The sequence below is a fragment of the Nycticebus coucang genome, chromosome X (genome assembly GCF_027406575.1).
Source record: "Nycticebus coucang isolate mNycCou1 chromosome X, mNycCou1.pri, whole genome shotgun sequence".
NCBI lineage: Eukaryota > Metazoa > Chordata > Mammalia > Primates > Lorisidae > Nycticebus > Nycticebus coucang.
This window is the reverse complement of record NC_069804.1, coordinates 123,197,826-123,224,665: the sequence shown is the minus strand read 5'-3', so window position 1 is coordinate 123,224,665 and position 26,840 is coordinate 123,197,826. Positions and strand designations below refer to the sequence as shown.

Below are 26,840 nucleotides of genomic sequence, written 5' to 3'. Positions count from 1 at the left end.
GAAGGACCTTTACAGAGAGAACTATGAAATCCTGAAAAAAGAAATAGCAGAAGATGTTAACAAATGGAAGAACGTACTCATGGCTGTAAAGATTCAACATTGTTAAAATGTCCATACTGCCAAAGTGATCTACAGATTTAATGCAATCTCCATCAAAGTATCAATGTCATACTTTGAAGAACTTGAAAAAATAGTACTTCATTTCATATGGAACCAAATAAAACCCCGAATACCTAATGCAATTCTAAGAAATAAAAAGAAATCTGGAGGCATTACATTATCAGACTTTAGGTTATATTTATTATAAGTCTACAGTGATCAAAACAGCATGGTATTGGCACAAAAATATAAATACAGATCTATGGCATAGAATTATTATTTTAAAATAAATATTTTTAAAATTTTCCAGATTTAATTTCTGATATGATAAATACATTGATATCTCTGATCCACCTATCACAAAGCTCTTTGGAGTTTTCAGGTCCAGAGGCCAAAAAGTTTAGGAATTTCTGAGTTGGGCTTTTGGTATTATTTTTCTTCTCTCCTCCTTCCTTTACCTGTCCTTTCCTTCTTTTTTTTTGAATGGGAGACCTTCAGGATAGAAAGGTGTAGAGCATATGAGTTATTCCTTTGTATGTTTTTATTAGCTATGAACAAAACACAGATGTATTTTAAATCAGTTCCTTGCCCTATGTGTAGTTTAGTTGATTTTTGGAGGACTTGTACTTAACATTGTCTTCAGTTTATTTTAGCCTTTTGTTTTTAGTGCATAAGGACAAAATACATAATTTTATGTACAATATAAGGCATTCTATTTTTAAAAAGATTTGATTACTTTGTTAAACAAAGAACTGATAAATACTTTCAAGGAGACATCCCTTGGAATATTGAAATAAGATATTTTTATGACTTCTCCCCAAGTATGAAACAGGAGATTACACAAACCAAATTTACTTGATTGTTAAAATTGACACGTCTGTGCAACAGGAAGTTTGTATACGTAACGCTACTCCTAGTATGGATTTCCTAAACTTTTCTATATAATTCAGAACTACAGTAGTAGTTTCCTGCATGTTAACGTGATAACCTATTTTATATGCTAGATCCCTTTGCTTTGATGCTTCTGGGTATTATTTGTTTGCTTTGCTTTTAGAAGTCATGAAGATAGCTAAAAGCCTGTTTCATGAAAGGAAAACAGATGAGAGTTATTGAGATGTGTCATTAAACCCAGCGGGAGAGGCCTCCAATGTACATGTCATACACGGAAAGAGGACACCTAGTAGACTGGGTGTGGTGGAGAGCATGACATTTGGATGAAAGTTGGAAGAGACTTTAAAAATGTGTTTTGATTGCATATTCCACTTAATATGTACGTGAAACTCTTCATGCAACTTTTTTGGGTGTGCCTTTTCCTTCTTTCCACCTTGAGGTGTGTGTGTGTGTGTGTCCACAGGTGCAAGTGTATGAGCTCTTAACTTTATGGTTTTATTTGTAACATCTAGAGAGAGAAAGAGTGAGAGCTTGGTTTCCATGGGCTTTCCTTAGCTTTCATCATGATGAATGTGGAATGCAGTGTACATTTGTTTTTGTTCTGTGGCTTGCTTATAAAATTGTAGAATTTATTACACAACCCTTGCCACTGTCTTCTCTTCTCAAACCAATGTTCATTACCCATAATAAAAACATATCCTGTTCACTTACAAAGGTACACACATACACAAATACAAACATACCCGCCTCTACCTTCCACACACCCACACATGTACCCCTCAAATGGTGAGTGAGATAGAAGTTCATAAAGGCCACAGACTAAAACCGGTTGGAATACTGATTGGGTAGAACTTTTAGGAAATGTCCTACCTAGTATTTACCAAGTAGAAGATACAGATTTTTGAAGGGAATTTCCATTCCTAGAACTCCAACTATGATGTTTTGCAGTTGAAATAAATTCTCTTATGTCATAGCAAAGAGACTTTAAAATTAGCAACTTGGTGTTATCAGATTTTGCTCTGATCAAAGATTAGTCTTCGAAAAATGTTTTTGAAAGAAGAAAAGGGGCTGGGTGTGGTGGCTCACGCCTGTAATCCTAGCACTCTGGGAGGATGAGGATGGATTGCTTGAGCTCACGAATTCGAGACCAGCCTGAGCAAAAAGCGAGATACACCCCCACCCCATCTTTACTAAAAATAGAAAAACTGAGGCGAGAAGATAGCTTGAGCCGAAGAGCTGGAGGTTGCTGTGAGCTGTGGCTCTACATCACTCTACCCAGGGTGACAGCTTGAAACGGTCTCAAAAAAAAAGAAAGAAAAGAAAAGCCGGGCACAGTGGCCCATGCTAGTAATTGTAGCACTCTGGGAGGCTGAGGTAGATGGATTGCCTGAGCTCAGGAGTTGGAGAGCAGCCTGAGCAAGAGTGTGCCCCATCTCTAAAAATAGCTGGGCATTGTGGCCGGTACCTGTAGTCCCAGCTACTTGTGAGGCTGAGGCAAGAGTGTCACTTGAGCCCAAGAGTTTGAGGTTGCTGTGAGCTATGACACCATGGCACTCTACCTGGGGCAAGAAAATGAGACTCTGTCTCAAAATAAAAAAAAAATAAAAAATTAGCTTTCGAGTTTGGATAGCACATACATTCCCGATAACTAAAAAAGGGAATATCAGAGAAACAGTTTTTAGGTAACACTGTTATAACTGTAAAACTTGTTCCTTAAAAAGATAACACCATCTTCTAAAGTTGAGCATTATATGTTTAAAACATTAATTTTCTCAATGATAATACTACAAATCTGAAGAGTACTTACATAGCATTTGGGACAGACCCATCTAATTGGTTTGAGGGGACAGGTATGGCTGAAGAAAGATAAGGATAAGAAAACCTAATATTTCTGGTCTAACACTGATACTGTCTTCTTACTGGAGGCAGTTGCTTCTGCCCTAATTTTTTGTCTGATAAGTGCGTGATACAATATACATATATATTCTTTCTTTCTTTCAGTTAGCTCAAAGTGCTTGGTTGTTACTTACTATGCCCTGTATTTCCTCACAAGCTGTAGGCCTGTAGTTCTGTGCTTGTTTAACAAATGGAGAAATTGAGATTCAGGAAAGTCAAAGGGGTTTCAGTCACACAGTGAGTAAGCAACAAAGACACATGGAAAAACTTGTCTTCCGGTTCCTATTGTTATATTTCTTTGATACCGGAATTAGGTCTTCAGTAGGTTCCTGGTCTTAGTGATTTGAAGAATGAATCCACGGACCACAGATCAGTGGTAAGACAGGATTTATTTTACAGAAAAGAATACAAAAACACCAAAGCTCTAGGCAGAGAGAAACAACCCAAGTCAGGGGGAAAAAAGCTCTCTGTCTCTCTCTGGGTTCTGTATCTAGGGCTATATATAGTCACATGGGTCTTTTGTAGTGACATTAGGCCAGGACGTTCTAACAAATGAATGGATATAGTCCCTTCTGCTGGGGCGAGGTGAGTGAGTGCATTAATGAATGGATACAGTACCTTCTGCTGGGGCAAGGTTAATGAATGGATACAGTCTATTCATGAAATTGTCCAGGCCTAGGAAATGGGGGGGGGGTCCCTGTTCAGCCGCAAGTGCAAGGGAAGGGAGGCACTAAGGCACTGGTGTCCCCTCATCAGTTGTCTGGCCCCTCAGGCTACTGGAGCCTCCTGTGCCCCCCCAACCCAACCCGCTGTTTCCTCTGCCGGCTGTGCAGCTATGAGGCACCAACACTGCCAGGGCGGAGGCGGCAGGTCCGCTCCTTAGCTGGTGGAGCTGGCTGGGGCGCCACCTGTCCTGTATCATCTTCTCTTCTGGATTGTGTTGCTTTTTGATTATATATATAAAATATATATATATATATTACATATATATTTAGACAGAGTCTTACTATGTTGCCCTCAGTAGAGTGCCAGGGGGGGCATCACAGCTCACACCAACCTCAAACTCTTGGGCTTAAGACATTCTCTTGCCTCAGCCTCTCAAGTAGCTGGGACTACAGGCTCCTGCCACAATGCCTGGCTATTTTTGTTGTTGTTGTTGTCATCATTATTGTTTAGCAGGCCCGGGCCCGTTTGAACCTGCCCAGGGTATGTGGCCAGCGCCCTAGCCACTGAGCTACAGGTACCTTTTGATATTTCTTTTCTTTCTTTTTTTTTTGTTATTAATGATTTTTTTAATTAAATATTTTTTATTAAATCACAACTTTGTGATTTAATCTCCATTGATGGATTTATGGAGTTCAGGGTACTGCTTCGATATACAATGTGAAATGCTTACATTGAACTAGGTAATACATCCATCACAATGCCTTTTGATATTTCATGTTAGTTTTGTGGTAAGTAAAATAAACACTTCCAAGACAAAATACAATCTGGTATCTGCTTGTGGTGGTTATAAGGACAGGAGAACCAAACCCTGCCTGCCTCATGACGGGGACTGTCCAGGGAGGCTTCCTTTTCTCAAATGAATGCACTGTGAGTCTCCTCCTATGCCAGGAATTCAGTTATGTTACCATAAAATACTCTACTTTGTTTTACGTTGTTCATGAAGGACTAGAGCATATTTTCTCACTTTATTTCATTCTCATGGGATAGATAAGAGCAGCAGATGAGATTAGGTATCTTTTATCTCAGACAGATTATGATAATGTCTGCCACTTGCTGAGCACCTTGCTGGACCTGGATATCATCATAGCAACCTCATGAAATATGTGGGTTAGTGGCTCCTTTTTTTTTTGTTTTTTTTGAGACAGAGTCTCACTCAGTCACCCTGGGTAGAGTGCAATGGCATTATAGCTCACAGCAACCTCAAAGTCCTGGGGGTCAAGCAATCCTCTTGCCTCAGCTTCTTGCATAGCTGGGGCTACAGGCATCTGCCACAATGCCTGGCTAGCTTTTCTGTTTTTAGTAGAGGGGGGTCTGGACTCTTGCTCAGGATCGTCTGAAACTCATGAGCTCAAGTGATCCACCCTGCCTCAGCCTCCCAGAATGCTAGGATTACAGATATGAGCCACCATGCCCTGCCCAGCTCCATTGTTAAAGATAGGAATCTGGGGCTCAAAGAAGCTAAGTTAATTTGTTCAAAGTCACACAGACTTCAACCTAAGTCTGTCAGACTCCTAAGACCCTGGTGCTTCCATTGTGCTCCATTTCCTCTCATTTATCCATTTATTAACTTGCCCTGTATCAGTCTAGAAATGGTCTCTTCAGCCAAGCCCAGTATCCTGTTGATTTTAACCAGCTGCTTTGTTTAGCAATTCACTGATTAGACTGCTAGACCAACTAAAAAGCAAATTTCAATAATAAGAGCAGTTATCACATGCCTAGTGTTTACCATGTGCCAGGCTGTGATCCAAATTTACGAGGCTTAATAAATCATCTAAGCCACACAACAACGTAGAAAGTAGCTACTGTTGAATGAAGGAATTACCATTCTTTTCCTTCTGGAATGATAGAATAGAGACAGAAGAGTTAACTTGCCCAAGGTCAGGCTAGGATTTGAACCCAGTTTTGCCCCAGATCTCTTTCTTAGGAGAAAACTATTCAGTTCAGCAAGTATTGGCTTAGTTTCTATGTGCTATGCTGGTGCTACACGTAAGAGCTTACATTTTCAATAGAATAAAATGTATATACTTGAAATGAGTGCTACAGTACCTGGCATTTGGAGTGTAAATGTTGTATGTGGGTTGAAATGAATAATAGAAACTATAAGTGGTATGAGGCAGTTAATTTGCCAGCCTAAGTAATGTACTTGACTGTGGATGAGCGACTGGGGCACTGGGGAGAAGCTGTTCCATGTGTCCTCAAATAAGCAGGTTACTTGGCTACTGTTCAAACTCTAAATAGGTATATGGGTTGTAGCTGTTTGACCTGAACCAACTTTAAAATTCCCTGGATTCCTTGTATGGTTTTACTGGAGCCGAAATGAAAAAATAAACTTTTCTCTAAATGTTGTGTTTAAGTTAGAATTTATTAAATCCTTGGCAAAATACTCCCAGGCCTGACAGGAAGGGGATTCGTAAGTATTGTATCATTCTTTTGTCAGGGTGTTCTCTTTTGCTAGCAGGAAGTGTTGTGACTTGCTCGCTAAAGTTGTAATTGTAAGAAGAATGTTGGGTTTCCAGATTGCCGTTCTAGGCGTGGGAGAAGGTTCTTTTCTATTAGTGCTGCGAGAAAGAAACAGGTTTGTTCTCCTTGCAGACGGGTAACTATTTTAATATTATTATGATAGCCTTTTACGTTAGATTATTAAATTTAAAATTAAATACTAAATATTTAAACAGAAGTTTACTTTAAGAGGCCTGAAATTCCTTTTACTTATTTGAGTAAAACATTCAGAGGCACTTGCTAGATACTTATTCAAGGAGAATCAAATTTGTTTTAAGAAATTTTTGAAGTTTAGAATCTAATATGTTCTCTGTACTGTTTTCTTTACTTGGGGAACATTTTAGGGACTTTGCACTTTTTAAAAGTGGGTTTTAAAATCCTTAATTATATAGACATTTGTTAAGTTAGATACCCCAAAACTTAAATGATAAAAATTATTATCTGCCTATATATCTTGCTGGGGCAGGGTAGGCAGGATTTCAAATACTTTGGATCTCTGTTAAATGGTTTTTCAAAATTCTGTGAAATAGAGGTTGAGGTGGCTGTCATGACAGCATGTCATGATTAGATTGGTATTTTACTCTTGTAAAGTGACTTACGTCAAACAGTTGCTTTAGTGTTTATATAGTTTACAAAATACATGAAACTCGTTGAATAATGAAATTGTGATGGTGTTACTGTAACATGGCAATGGCAGTGATTTCTGGTGCTCAGATTCACCAGGGTTTTCCATCACATGGTGATCATAGTAAGTTTTATTTCCCCACATTTCTGGCAGAGGGAAGCATATTTAGTAAATCTTAACTCTGAGTTGAGTCACTTCTCAGATTGGTTGTACTTAGTACACTTATATGAAGTGAAAAGTGAAGTATGAAACAAAAGACTAGTTTTTTTCAATGAACAAGTATATATTTGAGAGCATATATAAGCAAGGTATATAACACTACAAGAGGCACTGTTGGTGACTTGCAGGTAAACTTTCTGCTTAGCTCAAGTCTAGGCTGAAATTGTGTATCCAGTGATTTCTCAGTTGTAGGTCAGAATATGTTATGGTGTTTTCCTTTTGAATTGAAGCATGCTAACTAGTCTGATCTTGCCTAACTTCACACCCTCACACAATACCCCTGAAGGTTGCCCTTCACTTCACTCAAACTTACATTAGTTTTCATAGGAAAGGAAACTGGAAATATCTCTCAGGTGTGAAGGTTAATTAATTTCATTAGCAGATTTATTTTTCCACAAATTTTCATATTTTTTTAGAGAATGTAAAAGTTTACTTAGGAAATATGGAAAAAGATTAGACCTTTTAAAAGGAAAGTGGGTTATTTCAAGCCTCGGAATGAATTAGTTGTAAAAATAGGGCAGGAGGTGCCTTCCTGTTTTGTCTTTTGGTTTAATATACTTTTCTTCATCACAGGAGAGGGGGTTTATAGATCATAATTAAGATTTGCATTAAATAGCTATAACGTTCTTGTTTGGAAAACATTTTAAAAATGTCCTCCATCTACCTAAATTGAATTGAATGTTTCTATTATTAGAAAGGTTATGTATTAACTTATTTTTTAAATAGCCATTGCTTTCAGATCTTATCTTTGTTTATTAAGTACAAAAAGAGGAAAGAAAACTTTTACTTAAAATGGAGGTATTTGATATTCCTCCAGGAAATGACACAGGGTTGGGCACCCTTTGGGGTTTAAGTGACTCATAGATAACTAGTGCTGAAAAAAAAATCAATTAGAATCTAGTTTATGCTTGACTCTAGCACAAAATAGAGGTGTTTCCAGAAAAAATAACTTATTTCTTAACAGCTATATAGGGGTGAAATCACAGGATATCTGGGGTTCGCTTGAATATAATTCAGGGAAGAGATACAGATTGGGGTGGGGAAAAGAGGACAGGAAGAGAGATGAAACGAGCAATTGTGGGAAAATCCTGACAAATGAAGAATCTGTGATGAGTTTATGGGTGTTTGTAGTACTATTTTTGCTTCCTTTTGGTTATATTGAAAATGTTCATAATACAAAACGTAAGTATAGTTTTAGTTTGGGGCAACTTATATTTATTTCTAAATATTAACTTGTATCTGTAAATTGCAGATCTGTCAGAACAAGATCTGTGCACGGTGTGTGTGTGTGTGTGTGTGTTATTGTAAAGGTGAAATGTGCTGCTTGCATGCCAAAATAGTTGCAAGTAAAAACTGTTTCTGAAAAGACTTGTTTCTGTTTGACTTTCAGCTAAATACAAAGAACAGGTTGCAAACAACTTGAAGCCTTTCTAGTTATCTTGAAGTATTGAACAGGAGTAGATAGTTAAAGCGTGATAACAGGCTAATTGTATGTGAAGAATGTGGGAACATTATCTTGTCGTTATTTTGTTCACAGCTTTCTCTAATAGAGTGTTTTTTAAACCACATGAGATGACTATAAAGCCTGTATTGATGTGTGGATCTGTGCACTTTTCCTACTCGCTTCCATCAAAATCTATTTATTAAACAAATACTCAGCAGGCATGGTGGCTTATGCCTTTAATGCTAGCACACTGGGAGACTGAGGTGGGTGGATCCCTTCAAGTGTGAGACCAGCCTGAGCAAGAGGGAGGACCTGGTTTCTAAAAAGTACCCACCTATGGTGGTGAGTACCTATAGTCCCAGCTACTCAGGAGGCTGAGGCAGGAGGATTGCTTGAGCCCAAGAGTTTGAGGTTACCCTCAGCTAGGCTGACTTTACCCAGAGTGCCAGAGGGTGATGGAGCGATTCTGTCTCCAACAACAAACAAACAAACATTCAGTGAGTACTTGTGAGGCAAAATACAAACAACAACTCACTGTCACGGAGCTCATAGACTCATGGAAGAGCCAGAGGAGGAAGTGGATAGACGGTCATTATAATGAAAAAGGCTACAGGAATATGGGGAACCGAAGGAACTGATTAGCTACCATTATCCCACCATGCAGCTCCTTTAAAATGATACAAATAGGGGGGTGGTGCCTGTGGCTCAAAGGAGTAGGGCACCTGGCCCCATATGCCAGAGGTGGCAGGGTTCAAACCCAGCCCCGGACAAAAACTGCAAAAAAAAAAAAAAAAAAAAAAAGATACAAACAGGAAATTAGTTACGGTTTAGTTGGTTGTGAGTATTAGAGAAGTAGGAAGAGTGCTAAGGTAGCTTAGTTTAACTCTGTGCGTGACTTTGCAAATAACTTCTCTATTCCCAGCTCTGCTTCTCTGCCTTTTTTTTTTTTTTTTTCTGCAGTTTCTGGCCAGGGCTGGGTTTGAATCCACTACCTCTGGCATATGGGGCTGGCACCCTACTCCTTTGAGCCACAGGCACCGCTCCCTGCCCTTCTTAATAAAAACTTTGTGAATCTCTCTGGGATCTTCAGGGGGTATGGAGTAGCATTATGTGCAAGACAGAGCAATCTCTTCTTCACATTAAACAGTACACTGTTTAATGATACTCAAATCTCCTTAAAGGTGTTTTAGATATGCCCAAGGCAAAATTTCCAATTGTAGGTAGGCAGCTACTTGGGATCGGATAAAGGGCGGAGTTGGCCTTCAGTCACAGACATGGCCTTCCAAAGTTCGTTTCTCGATTGATTTTGAATTCAAAGCATATTTGGTCATGGAAATAGTAAGATTGTTCAGGTTTCTTCACAAATGTTCCTAAAATCTTATACTGTGTTTCCTGACATGATATGTTTTTGTGTTCATATTATTTTAATCTAAATAAATTATAGAAGTAGAGTTTCTCAATATACCCACATCTATGTTTCATAAAGCAGTTGCTTTATTCTCTAGTTTTTGATATTATATAACCTAGTTAGCACATATAACAATGCCTCATGAGAAAATACTGTTCATAGGTTCTTGGCCTTTTGGCTAAGGTCAAATGTAGAAAATGGTTTGGGATATGAAAAGATGTCCTCTGTTGAGTTTTATACTTTGCAGCTGAAATGTTAAATAGAATTATCAGAAAATCTAGGCCTGAAAAATAACCTCGCAAACTTTGCTGTACATGTTGAATATTGTTTCATAGAAGTTTGCTACCTGCACTGACTATAAGAAGAAATAATAATGCTGATGTACTAGAGTTAATAAATAGTAAAACCCTTCACCACTTCTGCTTTAACCTTTCCTAAACTTCCCAGACAAGGAACCTGTGATACGTGTAAGGGCATTTAGGGTTTGACTCCCTTGTTTTGACTTTCAGAGCAACAAACCATTAAATGAGAATGATGAATATACCCTATTAAGCTCTTCTAATTACTCCTTTACTAAGATTCCATGAAAGTTTTCTACAACAAAGCAAACAAAACTCTAAGCCACTGTGTTCCTTGAGAACAATCTTGATAGAAAAAAAATTCTAAAATGAAAAATAAGTCAGATACTTGAGTGTGTGGTTGAGACTTAGTCACTTATTAGTACTGATATGGTGGGAGTGGTTGTTCATAATACTTAGCGTTCAAGAAGCTGAAATTAAGCAATATTATATATGGTGAAGCAGAAGCTTGTCATACATTGGAATGAATGTGTCTCAAGAAAAGATAAGCACTTGTGTGTTCATTTTGAAAGAGTATGGTTTGTTTTATGGTCAGTGCCAATTTAATACCAATAGTTTGAAGTAAGAACTTTTAGAACTCTGTACAATCCTAATCAAATTAAAAAGCTTCTGCACAGCCAAGGACACAATCAAAAAAGCATATATGACAGCCCACAGAATGGGAGAAAATATTCGCATGCTATACATCTGACAAAGGACTGTTAACCAGAATGTAGAAGGAACTCAAGCAAATCAGCATGAAACAACCAAACAACCCCATTAAAAAGTGGGCAAAAGGCTTGGAGCCCGTAGCACAGTGGTTATGGTGCCAGCCACATAAACTGAGGCTGGCAGGTTCTAGCCCAGCTCCGGCCTGCTAAACAACAATGACATCTGCAACAAGAAAATAGCTGTATTGTGGCGAGTGCCTGTAATCCCAACTACTTGGGAGGCTGAGGTAAGAGAATTGCTTATGCGTGCACATTTCATTGACCTGCTTTCTTTATATGTGAGCAGTGTTATTTCTTATGTGCTATACAAATAGTTGAAGGCTAATTAGCAGTATAACTGTAAGTAGTAATGCTGCCAGTCTCCTTCAGACAAGAAAAAAAAAAAAAAGAGAGAGAATTGCTTACGCCCAAGAATTTGAGGTTGCTGTCAACTGTGACACCACGGCAACTCTACCAAGAGTGACATAGTGAGACTCTGTCTCAAAAAAATAAATAAATAAGAAGTGGGCAAAAGACATGAGCAGAAATGTTTCAAAAGAAGACATATAATGGCCAAAAAACTCATGGAAAAATGCTTGACTTCTTTAAGCATTAGGGAAATGCAAACCAAAACCACAATGAGTTATCACTCTGATAAGAATGGTTCGTAATGAAAAGTCCCAAAACAACAGACGCTTGTGTGGATGTGGAGGAAAGGAACTCTTATATATACACGGTTGGTGGGACTGCAAATTAGTACAACCTTTATGGAAAATTGTATGGAGATATCCCAAAGAACTTAAAGTAGACCTGCCATTTGATTCAGCAATCCCATTGCTGGGTATACACCCAAAGGAAAAAGGTCATTTTGTAAAAGGACACCTGCCCTTGAATGTTTACAGTGGCAGAATTCACAATTGCAAAGATGTGGAAACAACCCAGGTACCCACCAGTATATGATGAATTAATAAAATGTGATATGTGCATACTATGCAGTATTTAGCCTTGAAAAAAATGGTGATCTACCCCATTTCCCCGAAAATAAGACATCCTCCGAAAATAAGACCTACTTACAGGAAAGATAAGACGTCCCCTGAAAATAAGACCTAGCACATCTTTGGTAGCAAACCTTAATATAAGACACTGTCTTATTTTCGGGGAAACAGGGTAGTATCTTTTGTGACAACCTGGATAGAAATGGAAACCATTCTAAGTGAAGCATCACAAAAACAGGGAAATAAACACTTACTCAATACCAAATTGGAACCAACTAATCAACACTTGCGTAATGAAAATTAAGGTGGGAGAGGGCAAAGGAGGGGTGGGTAAATTTTACATCTGTTGAGTACAGTATACACTATCTGAGTGAAGGGTACTCTTACAGCTTTGGCACACTGTACAAAAACAAAGTATGTAAACAAAACACATACCTTCTAATATTCTGAAATGGAAAAGTAGTATAAAAATATGAAAGAAAAATTGTAAAAAGAAAAAGTTTTCACAAAGATATTCAAGTGAAAAATAATTATACATAAATTATGCTTAACATCATTAGTCATTATGGAAATGAAAAGTAAAACCACAGTGAGACACATTACTACACATACATCAGAATGCATAAATTAAAAGGACAGATAACTACAAGTCTTGTCAAAGATACAGAGTCTTTGGAATACTCAATGCGTTGTCCTGGAAATGCAAAATGGTACAGCTTACTTTGGGAAACAGTCTGTCAGTAGGATTAAACATGCATTTACTGTATGAGCCAGCAATCTCACTGTAGGCATCTACTCAAGAGAAAAGAAAAAACATACCCATACAAAGATTTGTACTTTCATGTTTGTACCAGCTTTACTGATAATAGCTCTAGCCTGGAAATAACTGAAATGTCCATAAATAGGCGAATAGAGAAATAAGTGATGGCATATCCACATAGTGGGATATCACACAGCAATCATAAGAATGAATTATTGATAATAAACCAACAAGGATTAATTTCAAAAGTGTTATGCTAAGTGCAAGAAGCCAGACACAAAAGGGTATACACCATTTATATCAAATTACACTAAAGGCAAAACTAGTGACAGAAAGTTGATCGGTGGATTCCGAGGACTCATAGAAAGGATGGGATTCACAATAAAGGGATATGAAGGAATATTTTGAGTTAACATAAATGTTCTATATTGTGATAGTGGTGATAGTTTTTTTTGAGACAGAATCTCACTTTGGCTCTCAGAGTGTTGTGGTGTCATAGCTCACAGCAACCTCAAACTCTTAGGCTCAAGCAATTCTCTTGCCTCAGTCTCCCAAGAAGCTGGGACTACAGGTGCCTGCCGTAATGCCTGGCTGTTTTTAGAGACAGAGTCTTGCTCTGGCTCAGTGTGGTTTCAAACCCACAAGCTCAGGCAATCCATGCACCTCGGCCTCCCAAAGTGCTAGGACTACAGGCGTGAGCCACCTCGCCCAGCTCTGTGGTGATAGTTTTTGACTATTTTAATGAAATGCATTAAATTGTATGCTTAAAATTGATGAATTTTATTGCAGGTAAATTATACTTCAATGAAGATGATTATTTTTAAAAAGCAATCAAATGCATCAAATAAAAAGGATTGATGACTTGTGTTTTTTCTAAAAAAACAATTTTGTATAGTCTTTACAGAACCTGTTTTCTATGTTCTATATGTTTTATTCAGTTACACTTTTTTTTTTTTTGAGACAGAGTCTCACTATGTTGCCCTCGATAGAGCGCTGTACTGTCACAGCTCACAGCAACTGCGAACTCTTGAGCTTAAGTGATTCTCTTGCCTCAGCCTCCCAAGTAGCTTGGGACTACAGTTACCCACCACAACGCCCGGCTGTTTTTTGTTGCAATTGTCATTGTTGTTTAGCTGGCCCAGGCAGGGTTCGAACCCACCACCCTGGGTGTATGTGGCTGGCGCCATAACCACTGTGCAACAGAGCTGAGCCTACAGTTACACTTTTGGTTATTCCGTTTCAAAGTTTAAGTGAATCCCCTTATCCTTTTAAGGTAATGAAAAGAAATTAGTATTAACTATAGGGGTCTGTCACCATCTACATTTTCTGGTATCTGTTCTTATTTCTCAATATCATGTGTTATTCAGAAATTTGGCACACTTGTTAAGAGATTTTAAATGATCTTCCATTGGCTATACTAGGTATGGAGCCTCCCTTTGCAAACCAGTCTGTAGCCTCTTTTTTTTTTTTTTTTTGGTGAAAGTAATTACCAGAAGAGTAATTTTTCATATACTCATTTTTAAGATTTTACAATTGCTATAAAGCTCTGTGTTCTGGGCAAAGTCATTTATCTACCCCAGGCACTTGCTTTTTCTTTAATAAAACTTAGGGCATGAAGTTATAGGACCCCACAGACTTATCAGCTTTCAAATTCTCATTTTTGTGGTCACCAGAGATTGGGCATGCTGGTAATTACCACCACCCTGGAAATACTGCAATAAGTTGGAATATTTTTTTAAGCCCTGCCTATGTTTCCAGTATCCAGCAAGGTGTTATGATGTATTCAAGAGAAAGATGAAGTTAAGAATCCTTCTCCAGATTTTCCCACTCCTTTCCTCTCTCTCTGAGTTCCTCTCTTCCCTTTCTAAGATAAAATAAAAGTCTAAACTTTCATAGCCTAAAAAAAAAAAAAAGATTGGTCTCCAGACACAGTCTTGAAATAAGACTTGCAGAGCAAGGAATTAGACAAGTCTTTGTGTGCTGTTGGTGAAATAATGGTTTTCTTTTGTCAAGATTATTATTTTGAGTGCTCTCCTCTCTTTCCTCTCCTCTCTCCCTATCTCCAACTCTTGCCCTTCACCCAGTCTGCCCAACACACAGGTGCATTTCCTCAAATCCCATCCGTACCCCTGTTTCTCTTAATTTCCTTCTCCACCCTCTTCCAGCACCTCAGCAGGTTCAAACTCTTTTCCAGAAAACAAAAAAAATAAATTATTCTTTTTGACTAAGTTTAAAGACCTGTGTGGGGGAGGCAGATGAACTGAATCAAGTAAGATGACGGATGTCCCAGCCAAACTGTCCTCATATCCACTTGTATCACTATAGGGGGAGGTCTGTAATTAAGTTGCTAACTTTTGTGCCAAGATTCTCAATTCTGTGGGAGTTGAAGAGAGAGATCAGTGGAGTTTTGGGAAACATGCTTGGGGGAGAGGATGAAGCTTCTGCTGAACTTTGAGGGGTGACTAGAACTGGGATAGGGTGAGAAGAAAAGTCAAGGAGAGGGCATTCTGAGTGTGAGAAATAGATACAGAGAGAGGAAGTCCTTAGTGGGAGAGAGGGAAAGAGTAAAAGGACAGGATAAAACAAAAGATACTGATGTAGGAGTAAACAGAATGTGTTCAGGAAGATAGCTGGGATCAAAAGTTTGTTCTGGGCTGGGCGTGGGCTCTCGCCTATAATTCTAGCACTGTGGAAGGCCGAGGCATTGCTTGAGCTCAGGAATTGGAGACCAGCCTGAGCAATAGTGAGACTCTGTCTCTATTAAAAATAGACAGATAAAAAAATAAAAATAGAAAGATGTGGCCGGCAACTATGGACCCAGCTACTTGGGAGGCTGAGGAAAAAGGATCACTGGAGCCCGAAAGTTTGAGGTTGCTATGAGCTATGACACCATGGCACGCTAGCCTGGGTAACAGAGTTAGACTCCGTCTCAAAAAAAAAAAAAGAAGAAGAAGAAGTTGTGAGTTTTGTTGAAAGTAGAAGTAGTGAAGTGTGGCTAGTAGGATGGTTATAGAAAATTGGGAATATCTGGCAGAGATTATATAATCGATAAGGCATAAGCAGTTACAACTTGGAGGAAAGGGAATTGACAAATCTAACAGTTGTGTATACTAGTTGTGGGCCCTTTTTAATTCAAAAGATAATTACTGTGAACATACTGTGTCCGAGCATTCTATCAAGTGCTGTGGGGAATACCTGTTTGAGTAAACTGTATTTCTGTTTTAATAAGTCGATAGTCTTGTTGGGGAAGTAAAGTCATTCAATAAGCGGTTGCTGTGGAGAATAATGGCCGAAAACACATACCGACTTTGACTTCGGTGCCAGACAGGCCTGGCTTTGAGACATGGTCTGCCTCTAACACTAGCTGTGTGACTTCAAGGAAGTTACTCAACTTCTCTAAGCCTGTTTGCTGTCCTGTAAAATGGAAATAACACTGCACCTGGCTCACAGAGCTTTTCTGAGAAATAACTTACATAATGTATACAAAACTTTTATCTTTTTTGATCCTAGATTCTGAATATATAAAGCATTTAGTAAGTCCATAATAGATAATAAGTTCTCCCAAACTTAGCTGCATAGGCTGGGCCTGATGGCTCACGAGTGGAGACCAGCCTGAGCAAGAATGAGACCTCATACCTACTAAAAATAGAAAAACTGAGGCAAGAGGATCTTTTGAGCCCAAGAGTTGGAGGTTGTTGTGAACTATGATGACGCTTTGGTTCTCTACCCAGAGTGACAGCTTGAGACTCTGTCTCAGAAAACAAAAAAACAACTTAGCTGCATAATTAGAACAATAATACGTTATTAAGTTACTATTATTATTATTATTACCTACTCTACGTAGGCACTGTGGTACTGGCTGAGAATATGAGAGTGAATAGGTTATGGTCCCTCCCATCCAAGAGCTTTGTGTAATAGCATTACATGCTAAATATTGTGGTGAGTATTTTTTTTTTTTTTTTTTTTGTAGAGACAGAGTCTCACTGTACAGCCCTCAGGTAGAGTGCCGTGGCGTCACACGGCTCACAGCAACCTCTTAACTCTTGGGCTTACGCGATTCTCTTGCCTCAGCCTCCCGAGCAGCTGGGACTACAGGCGCCCGCCACAACGCCCGGCTATTTTTTTGGTTGCAGTTTGGCCGGGGCTGGGTTTGAACCCGCCACCCTCGGCATATGGGGCTGGCGCCCTACTCACTGAGCCACAGGCGCCGCCCTGTGGTGAGTATTTTTTAAATAAAAAAATGGTACATAAGGTCTGACAGTGAAATAAGATTTTTTTTTTTTTTTTGCAGTGCTTGGCCGGGGCTGGGTTTGAACTCGCCACCTCCAGCATATGGGGCTGGTGCCCTACTCCTTTGAGCCACAGGTGCCACCCTGAGACAAGATTTTTTTTAAGTTGGACCTGTCTGAGAGAGTCTAGCACTGGCCATAATAGAAGAAAACATGGTTCTGTGAGAGTACTAGGAATAGAGAAATTTTGTCTAGCATGAGGACAATCTGATGAGATTTTTCTTTCTTTCCTTTTTTTTTTTTTTTTTGGAAACAGTCTCACTCTGTTGGTGTGGCATCATCATAGCTCACAGCAACCTCAAATGCCTAGGTTCAAGCGATCCTCTTCTTAGCCTCCCACGTGGCTGGGAATACAGGTGCCCGCCACTATGCCAGCTGATTTTTTCTATTTTTAGTGGAGATGGGGTCTTGCTCTTGCTCAGGCTGGTCTCGAACTCCTGAGCTCAAGGGATCCTCCCACCTCAGCTTCCAGGGTGTTAGGATTATAGGTGTGAGCCACCACTCCTGGCTTGATGAGACTTTCTGACAGATGCTTTTGGAGAATAGCTAGGAGGTAGGTGAAAAACATTCCACTGGGAAAAGCTACAGAGGAAAAGGAGTGGAAGTGGGAAAATGCAGGGCCTGTTTGGGGAACAGAATATCTTTAGAGTGTTGGGTTCAAGGGTGCAGTACATGTAATGGGAAGTCACATTAGAAAGATAGTCAGGTATCAACTCAGAAAAGTGTATGACATTGGCTCAGAGCCCGTAGCACAGAGGTTACAGTGCCAGCCACATGCACTGAGGCTGGCAGGTTCAAACCCGGGCCAGCTAAACAACAATGACAACTGCAACAAAAAAATAGCCAAGTGGTGGGCAGCACCTGTGGCACAAAAGAGTAGGGTGCCGGCCCCCATATACCAGAGGGGGTGGGTTCAAACCAAGCCTTGACCAAAAACTGCAAAAAAAAAAAAAAAATAGCCAGGTGGTGTGGGGGCCAGCTGTAGTCCCAGCTACATGGGAGGCTGAGGCAAGAGAATTGCTTAAGCCAGAGTTGGAGGTTGCTTTGAGCTGTGATGCTACGGCACTCTACCCAGGGCAACATAGTGAGACTCTGTCTCAAAAAAAAAAAAAAGGAGACGTATATGACCTTGAATGCTGTGCTAAAATATTGTGAGTTTCTTTTGTACAGAATGTACCATAAGATCTGCGATTCGGGAAGTTTGCTATGTAAAGATTACACTGGAGAGAGATAAGATTGCAGACAGATCTGCTAAAAGACTTTTGTAGTAGGCCAGACTTTATGTGATAAATGGGATATGATGGAAGAATCCCAGAGATTGCAAAGGAAGAATCCAGGAGGCTTGGTGATTGACTGACCCTTCCTTTGTTTTTTATGGACAAACTGCAGTTCAAATCTATGCACCTAGAGACTGAGGAAAGTGGAGAAGTTAAAACTTAGACCTACTTTGGCAAGAGATAGTTGGAAAAAAGAGAAAAAATAATGTGGCAATAAATTCAATCATAGACACTTAGACTTTTCCTAACATGGAATCCTCCTCGCTGACTTCCTTCCTTCTCCCTGAGCCACTTCTAAGTTGGATCCTGACTTGCTGCTGCAATTGTATCTATCATTAATTCTGGACACAATACTCTAGCCACACTGTTTTTCTCCAGCTCCAGATAGCATCCTTTTTATCCATCTCTGTTCCTAGAATGCCCTTTACCAGTGATGCCTATCTGAGAAATACCTACTTGAGCTATAAGACAAAGTTCAAAAGTCACCTTTGGAACCTTCCTTGACACCCACTGCTCAGTATATATGTCTGTGATGGCATGATAACACTGATACTATGCCTGTTTTTCCATCTGTTTCCCCTACTATGCAGTAAACTTTGGGAGAGAAGGTCCTAATGGTCTGTATCTGAATCACCCAATACAGGGCTGGCACATACTAAGCCTTCAGTTAAAGCTTGATGAATATAAATGAATAACTTGGTGAACTTGGTAGGCATTCAAGTTGAAACCTTCTAAATCCATTAGGAAACACGGGACTAGAGCTTGAGTCATCATAGTAAGAGTAGGTGAGCTTTAGCCAACAGAATGTTGCACGCCCATCTAACCTGGAGACTAGTGCCCTGGACTTTCCTAATCAGGGAGGAGGCAGGGCAGCAGTTTCTGTTGGGATGGGTAGGTATGTGAAGAGTGGGTGTTCCAAAGCACTGCCTGGTTTTGGATGGAGGAAGGTGAGAAATAACATTTTTTTTATTGTTTCAGGTTAATTTGAGGGTACAAAGAATTAGGTTACAATGTTAGCTTTTGTTAGGTAGAGTCCCTCTTATAATTGTGTCCCACCCCCAAGAGGTGTGCCCATTAAGTGGAAGCACACCCATCCCCCTCCCTTTTCCCCTCTCCCTGCTCCCTTGTCTGCCTCCTCCCCCCACACTTTGAATGGATTTGAGTTTTTCTCTTCTGTGGGCAAAAATAACATCTTTTTTGGATCACACTTAAGCTGTTCACACATAATGGTGGCTGTGTTGTTTTTAAATTTCCATAGTGAAATCGTGTGTTCGTTTCTGTTGTGTCCACACTTTGTTGTTTGCTTCCTTTCTGATAGGAGCTCAAGTGTGTGTTGCCCAATCTCTGATTTAAGTCATTGGCCTCTCTTTCCCAACTCTGTTTGCCTAGCATACTACGGCAGTGGTTGGGATAGAATCTATGGTGAATATTCCTTGTTTACATCCTTTGATTGTCTTTCCATTTCAACACAAAAAGATCAAGTTTATCATCAAAGTTGATTACCCATAGACGAGTTTCCCATGTGTGTGCCTTTCCTCTTGACCTAGGTGGTACTGAGTGGCAGAGATGAATAGTAGTTTATCCACTCAGCTGCATTCCTAAAGGGAGTGCTTTGGGAGATGAAAACAAGCACCCCTCTTCTCCCTCAAATACCTTTTGGAATTTGAGTAATAGTTTCAGGTAGTTGTATGTACACCTTTCTTAGCAAAGATTTGTGTTCAGGGTTTACGTATAGTTAGATGAGCTGGCGGAGTGGTTTCATAATTGCTGTATTGTTAGTAGAACTCTCTAATTAGGGATGACTTCATAGGCATACAATTCTTCTATGGGTGACGCCCTAAATTCGTACTCAGTTGTACACCATATCCTTTTATGAAAAAAACAAACAAACAAGGTTTTGTTTGCTTTTGTTTGATTGCCTTATTTGAAAATCTATTTTCCTGTGTCTCAGATGTTTAGGGGAAAGAAGGCTTGCTTATTTCTGTGGCTTTCCCTTTATAGAGAGGGCAGGCATAGGAGTTAGGGAAAAAACAGAATTTGGGACAGATCAAACAGGAAAATCCAGACAAATGTAGAGACCCTGAAAGGTTTTATTTGATTAGTATTTGAATTGCTAGATTTAAATAGAGGGAAGTATATTTCTATTTCATTGAATATTTGTTCTCTCTCTCTTTTTCTTGTCATGTAAATAAAGTCCACTCTTACAAGTAGACAGACTGGGAAAAAGGACATATTTCAAAATCAGTTTTTCTTTCTGTCTATCACATATTGTGAAATCGGGGGTAAACTTTTATTCAGTAAGGAATATTTACTTTTCTATCTTTTCACCTTTAATTTTTCATTGCTCATAAAAAAATGTCCAGATTAGGAGGAAGCTGAAAATATTGACAAGCTGTGAGCCATTTTGAAAAGTGGTCCCGGAATATTTGAAGTTAAATTTGTGTTTTAAAATAACTCTTGTGGCTCAGTACCTGTAGCTCAGTAGCTAGGGAGCTGACCACATGCACCGGGGCTAGCGGGTTCAAACCCGGCCCGGGCCTGCCAAACAACAATGACAACTACAACAACAACAACAAAATAGCCAGGTGTTGTGGTGGGCGCTTGTAGTCCCAGCTACTTGGGAGGCTTAGGCAAGAGAATCACTTAAGCCCAAGAGTTGAAGGTTGCTGCGAGCTGTAACACTACGGCACTCTACCCAGGGCGACATAGTGAGACTCTTTGTTTCAAAAAAAGAAAAAAAAACCTCCTGTCTTTCAAGTTGTGTTTTAGAAACTGGCCTTATGAAGAAACCAAATTGAGTCATAGGTAAAACAGCTTTTCTTTAGGTCCATCCTTCTCAAATGACTTTGAGTAAAGGCTTATAATTTTTATATATGAGGGAGAACTGCTATAGTCTGTAGTAAATAATTATTGGAGAGATAAGATAACTTTTTCATGTATCCTGTGTAAAAGGCCCTTAGAACTAATGCCTTATATTTATTATATAGACTTCCACAATTACTTAGGCATTCATTTATTCTCCATTTTCTGTTATCAAGGATTTGAAATTGCTACATAATACTTTATAGTATACAACATGCCATCTTAATCTTCTGGGGATCTGGAGGAAGTAGGCATTATTATTAGTATTTTCAAATGAGGAAAGTGAGGCTCAGAGAGGTTATTAAGTTTTCGCATGGACACACTGCTAGGAAATAATGGATGTCTCTGATTTCACATCCAACAGTCTTAGCTTTAGAAAATACTATGTCCTTGTGTCAGGAACAATAGCTTGGTACAGGTACTCAGGATTAAATAAAGTATCTATAGGGCAAAACTGATGTTAGTTTTCTGTTTTGGTTAGTGAACCCCTCTGGGATATTTTAGTGGCTTTGGAGAAAAAGGCCCTATAGTACAATGAAGCCCCATAAGAAGAATAGAGCTGCTTTTAATTTTTTATGGGGAGGGGGTTACCAGAGTGAGACTCTGTCACCCTGGTTCTGCATAGATTGCTGTGGCATCATCACAACTCACAGCAACTTGAAACTCTTGGGCTCAAGTGATCCAGTTGCCTTAGCCTCCAGAGTAGCTGGGACTACAAGCACACACTGACACCTAGCTAATTTTTCTATTTTTAGTAGAGATGGGGTCTCACTCTTGGTCAGGCTGGTCTCCAACTCCTAAAGTCAAGCAATCCACCTGCCTCAGCCTCCCAAAGTGCTAGGATTGCAGGTGTGAGCCACCACACCTGACTTCAAGGTTTTAATTATTTTATTTATTTATTTTTTTAAGAACAGTTTTATTTATTTATTTATTTATTTATTTAGTAGAGACAGAGTCTCACTTTATCACCCTCGGTAGAGTGCTGGGGCGTCACAGCTCATAGCAACCTCCAACTCCTGGGCTTAGGCAATCTCTTGCCTCAGCTTCCCAAGTAGCTGGGACTGCAGGCGCCCACCACAATGCCTGCCTATTTTTTTGTTGCAGTTTGGCCAGGGCCAGGTTTGAACCCGCCACCCTTGGTATATGGGGCCAGTGCCCTACTCAGTGAGCCACAGGCACTGCCCTTTTATTTTTATTTATTTATTTATTTTTGATTTTTGAGATAGTCTCACTTTGTCACCCTTGGTTGAGTGCCGTGGCGTCATAGCTCACAGCAACCTCAAACTCTGGGACTCAAGCGATTCTCTTGCCTCGGCCTCCCAAGTAGCTTGGACTACAGGTGCCCACCATAACGCCTGACTTATTTTAGAGACAGGGGTCTCACTCTTGCTCAGGCTGCTCTCGAACCTGTGAGCTCAGGCAATCCACATGCCTTGACCTCCCAGAGTGCTAGGATTACAGGTATGAGCCACCGAGCCTGGCCAAGGTTTTAATTTTTTTAAATTTCAGTCATTTCCAAGTTAATTGATATGATGTTTTTCCGAAGATCATGTTTTATTGCTTGATCACCTTAAAGATACTATCAAGCCTATGAGGAGTCTTAATAAGAAACCTATTTTTTATTCATAGTGGGAATAAATTTACATTAAACATCTTCATTTTAAATTTCAAATGGCAAATTAAAAAACTGATTTTTCCCAATAGCTCAGGAGTGTGAGGCAGGAGGATTAGTTGAGCATAGGAGTTGAGGCTGCAGTAAGCTATGATTGTGCCACTATACTGAAGCCTGGATGACACAGAAAGACGCCCATCTCTTAAAAATAAACAAAAACTGTTCTCATCAACTAGAGCCTATATTGTGGACTTTTTTTTTTCTTATTTTTGATATTGCCTGGCTAGAGTGCCTCCCCAGTAGCTGGGACTATAGGAGCCCAGTATGACACCTAGCTAATTTTTCTATTTTTAGTAGAGACAGGTCTCACTATTGCTCAGCCTGGTCTTGAACTCCTGTGCTCAAGCAATCCACCTGCCTCAGCCTCCCAAAGAGTGCCACTATGCCTGGTTAATTATATTTTCTATTTTTGTAGAGAAGGGGTATTGATCTTTATCAGGCTGATTTCAAACTCCTGACCTCAAACAATTCTCCTGTTTGGCCTCCCAGTGTACTAGGAATACAGGCATGAACCACTATGCCTGGCTGGTTTTTTAAGTCTGACCTTTTATTTTTTAGTTGTATAGCTTAGGTATCTCAGAGTGAAATTGTTTCCTTTGGAATAATTATCAATAAATGAATATGTCTTTATTTAAATGGTAGGATCTTATGTTAAACTATTCTGTTGATAACCAACTTTGCCTGGAATTGTTTGCAGGATGTGAGTGTGTTTCAGCTCTTCTTTTTATTCTTACTGAGGTGAGTCTCTTAATGTCTCCACTAGAAAGAAAATCTTAGTTATATGTGCAAAATAAGTCACTTTGGAATTTTGTTAAGACACACAGAAATAAGAAATTAGAAACCTTGAAAGTATATACATTGGACTAAGTAGGCTGGTACCCTAAAATTCATTTCTATGAGATCTAAGCATCTTATAATTTTGTAGGAGAAACAAAATAATTGCCTTCCTGGCCTCTCTGAGAAGGAATTAACAATCCTTATTTATTTATTTATTTTTTTTTGAGACAGAGTCTCATTGTGCCACCCTTGGTGGAGTGCCCTGGCATCACAGCTCACAGCAACCTCAAACTCTTGGGCTTAAGCAATTCTCTTGTCTCAGCCTTCCAAGTAGCTGGGACTACAGGTGCCTACCACAATGACCAGCTATGTTTTGGTTGTACTTGTCATTGTTGTTTAGCAGGCCTGGGCTGGATTTGAATCCACCAGCTCCAGTGTATGTGTCTGGGCCCTAGCAGCTGAGCTACAGGTGCCATGCCTTTATTTTCTTTTGTATAGAAGTGATAGGATAATACGAGAATAAACTCACTTGTGTGGGGTTTTTGTGATTTATTTATTTATTTATTTTTGAGACAGAGTCTCACCTTGTCTCACTAGAGTGCTGTAGTGTCATAGCTCACAGCAACCTCAAACTCTGGGGCTTGAGCAATCCTCTTGCCTCAGCTTTCCATGTAGTTGTGACTATAGGATTGCTCCACTATGCTGGACTTGTTTTTCTATATGTAGTAGAGACGGAGTTTTACTCTTGCTCAGGCTGGTCTCGAACTCATGAGCTCAAGCCATCCACCTCCTTGGCCTCCCAGACTGCTAGGATTACAGGCATAAGCCACTGCGCCCAGACTTTTGTGTTGTTTTCACTCATTTTAAATTATTGCTGACTAATAAACTGACTTTATTAGTTTACCAAACTGTAAAGGACATTTAAGATCTGAAGAGGCCACATGTTTTAGATTTTCTTTCTTTTATCTTTCTTTTTTTTGAGACAGAGTCTCACTATGTTGCCCTCAGTAGAGTGCTGTGGCATCACAGCTCACAGCAACCTCTAACTTTCTTGGGCTTAAGTGATTCTCTTGCCTCAGCCTCCTAAGTAGCTGGGACTACAGGTGCCCGCCACAATGCCCCGCTTTTTTTTGGTTGTAGTTGTCATTGTTGTTTAGCAGGCCCAGGCTGGGTTCGAACCCTCCAGCTCCAGTGTATGTAGCTGGCACCCTAGCTGCTGAGCTACAGGTGCCGAGCCTGTTTTAGATTTTCTGAGATTATCTCACTTCCAAATTTTCTGTGCCTTTTTTCTCCTTGGTACAATATGTGGAGATAGGTAATAGTTTTATGTTGAAAACATCGATTGAATTAAAATACATGTAGACGGAACTGGAATAAATTCTATATAGTAGTTTTGTAATCTGCAGTATTGATCATCATCTTAGTGAAATATAGAACTTTTTTTTTTTCTTTTGAGACAGAGTCTTGTTATGTCGCCCTCGGTAGAGTGCTATGACGTCACACCTCACAGCCACCTCAAACTCTCGGGCTTAAGCGATTCCCTTGCTCAGCCTCCCAAGTAGCTGGGACTACAGGTGCCCGCTGCAATGCCAGCTATTTTTTTTTGTCGTTGTTGTTGTTGCAGTTGTTTTAGTTGGCCCAGGCCAGGTTTCAATCTGCTACCTTCCGTGTATGTGGCTGGTGCCGTAACCACTGTGCTACAGGCATGAAGCCGGCTATTTTTTTATTGTAGTTGTCATTGTTGTTTGGCAGGCCTGGGCTGGATTTGAACCCGCCAGCTCTGGTGTATGTGGCTGGCCCCCTAGCTGCTTGAGCTACAGGCACCAAGCCGAAATATAGAACTTTTTAAACAATTACTGTCCTTAGTCTGCAGCTTAATTTATAGAAAATTCCTTCCCTTCTTCCCTTCCTGCCTTCCTCCCTAGTCTTGCTTTCTCTCCCAGGCTGTAGTGCAGTGGCCTCAGCATAGCTCACAGCAACCTCAAACCCCTGGGCTCATGAGATCCTCCTGCCTCAGCCTCCCAAGTATCTGGGACTACTGGTGCCTACCACAGTACCTACACAGCAAATTTTTATGTTTTTTGTAGAGATGGGATCTTACTACGTTGTCCAGGTCAGTTTCAAACTCTTGGCCTCAAGCAATCCTCCTGCTTCAGCCTTCCAAAGTGCTGGGATTATAGGCATGAGCCACCATGCTGGCACAAAAATTTCTTTTTATTAATCGTAGAAATACCTAACTTCACATTTAACTGAAGATCTTTTTTTTCTACCTCATAGGTCCTGAGACTACTCTGAAAGATCTACTGAGAAGTTCTCCATCTTTAGTGACATTTTAATATCATAGGTAAGAATAGTTTATGAACAGGCAAGTTTTCTAATATTTTTTAAAAAGTTTGATTGTCTTTAGTTTTTTTAAATGCCAGTCATTATATATGTATATTACATTATAGTGAGCACTTAGCTAATAGTATCTTATGGTCATTTTGAAACTTCCCTAGGATTTGAGAAACCTGAGTTTGAAATCCAGTTCCACAGTCCCAATGAGCCCAATTCTTCTAATAAGAAAAAAAAGGGGACAAGAATATTTACTTCATAGGGCTATTACAAGGGTTCAGGGAATTAATATTCATTTGAATTTATCTAATGTAATACTTGGCACATAGTTGTTGAATGAATGAATTTTATTAAAATGGTATTTTATTGAGTGCCTTACTCTGTGCCTGGGACTGATAAATTCTAGAAATAACAACTATGCTATGAAAAAAGGCAGATATGGCCTGGCTCTCTTACGAATCCCTCCCATGCTCCTGGTCTCCTACTTCTCTGTACTGAGTATTGTGCTTATTAGCAAGAAAATTCGTTGGTGAGTAAATTATCTTTTAAAAAATGTCTTGTGAGAGTCTATCTTGGTTAATGGTGAGAGGTGTGGGTCCAGTTTCAGTCTTCTACAGGTTGCCAGCCAGTTCACCCAGCACCACTTGTTAAATAGGGAATCTTTTCCCCATTGAATGTTTTTAATTGGCTTGTCAAAGATTAAATAACGGTAATTAGCTGGATTCATCTCTTGGTTCTGTATTCTGTTCCAGACGTCTACTTCTCTGTTTTTGTGCCAGTACCATGCTGTTTTGATCACTATCGATTTGTAGTATAGTCTGAGGCCTGGTAGCGTGATTCCTCCTGCTTTGTTTTTATTTTTGAGTAATGTCTTGGCTATTCGAGGTTTTTTCTGATTCCATATAAAACGAAGAATTGTTTTTTCAAGATCTTTACAGTATAACAGTGGAGCTTTAATGGGGATTGCATTGAAATTATATATTGCTTTGGGTAGTATGGACATTTTAACAATGTTGATT

The 26,840-nt window shown here is 39.6% G+C and overlaps 1 protein-coding gene and 1 non-coding gene across 8 annotated transcripts in view; both read left to right on the top strand.

The window, feature by feature from the left end:
- LOC128578524 (plastin-3) overlaps positions 1–26,840 on the top strand; it is a 108,351-nt gene that overhangs the window by 32,220 nt on the left and 49,291 nt on the right. For 3 of the 7 annotated variants that reach the window (XM_053581201.1, XM_053581205.1, XM_053581207.1), the window contains exon 2: positions 25,765–25,831. The gene's annotated coding sequence lies outside the window, so the exon portion shown is untranslated. Of the gene's footprint in view, positions 1–6,102; positions 6,209–19,036; positions 19,124–23,407; positions 23,449–25,764; positions 25,832–26,840 lie in introns of those variants that run through there. The other 4 variants (XM_053581204.1, XM_053581202.1, XM_053581203.1 and 1 more) reach the window with 4 other exon arrangements.
- LOC128578836 (small nucleolar RNA SNORA19) lies at positions 11,123–11,251 on the top strand. The gene has a single exon (XR_008377940.1). It is a non-coding gene; the product is annotated as a small nucleolar RNA SNORA19 (small nucleolar RNA).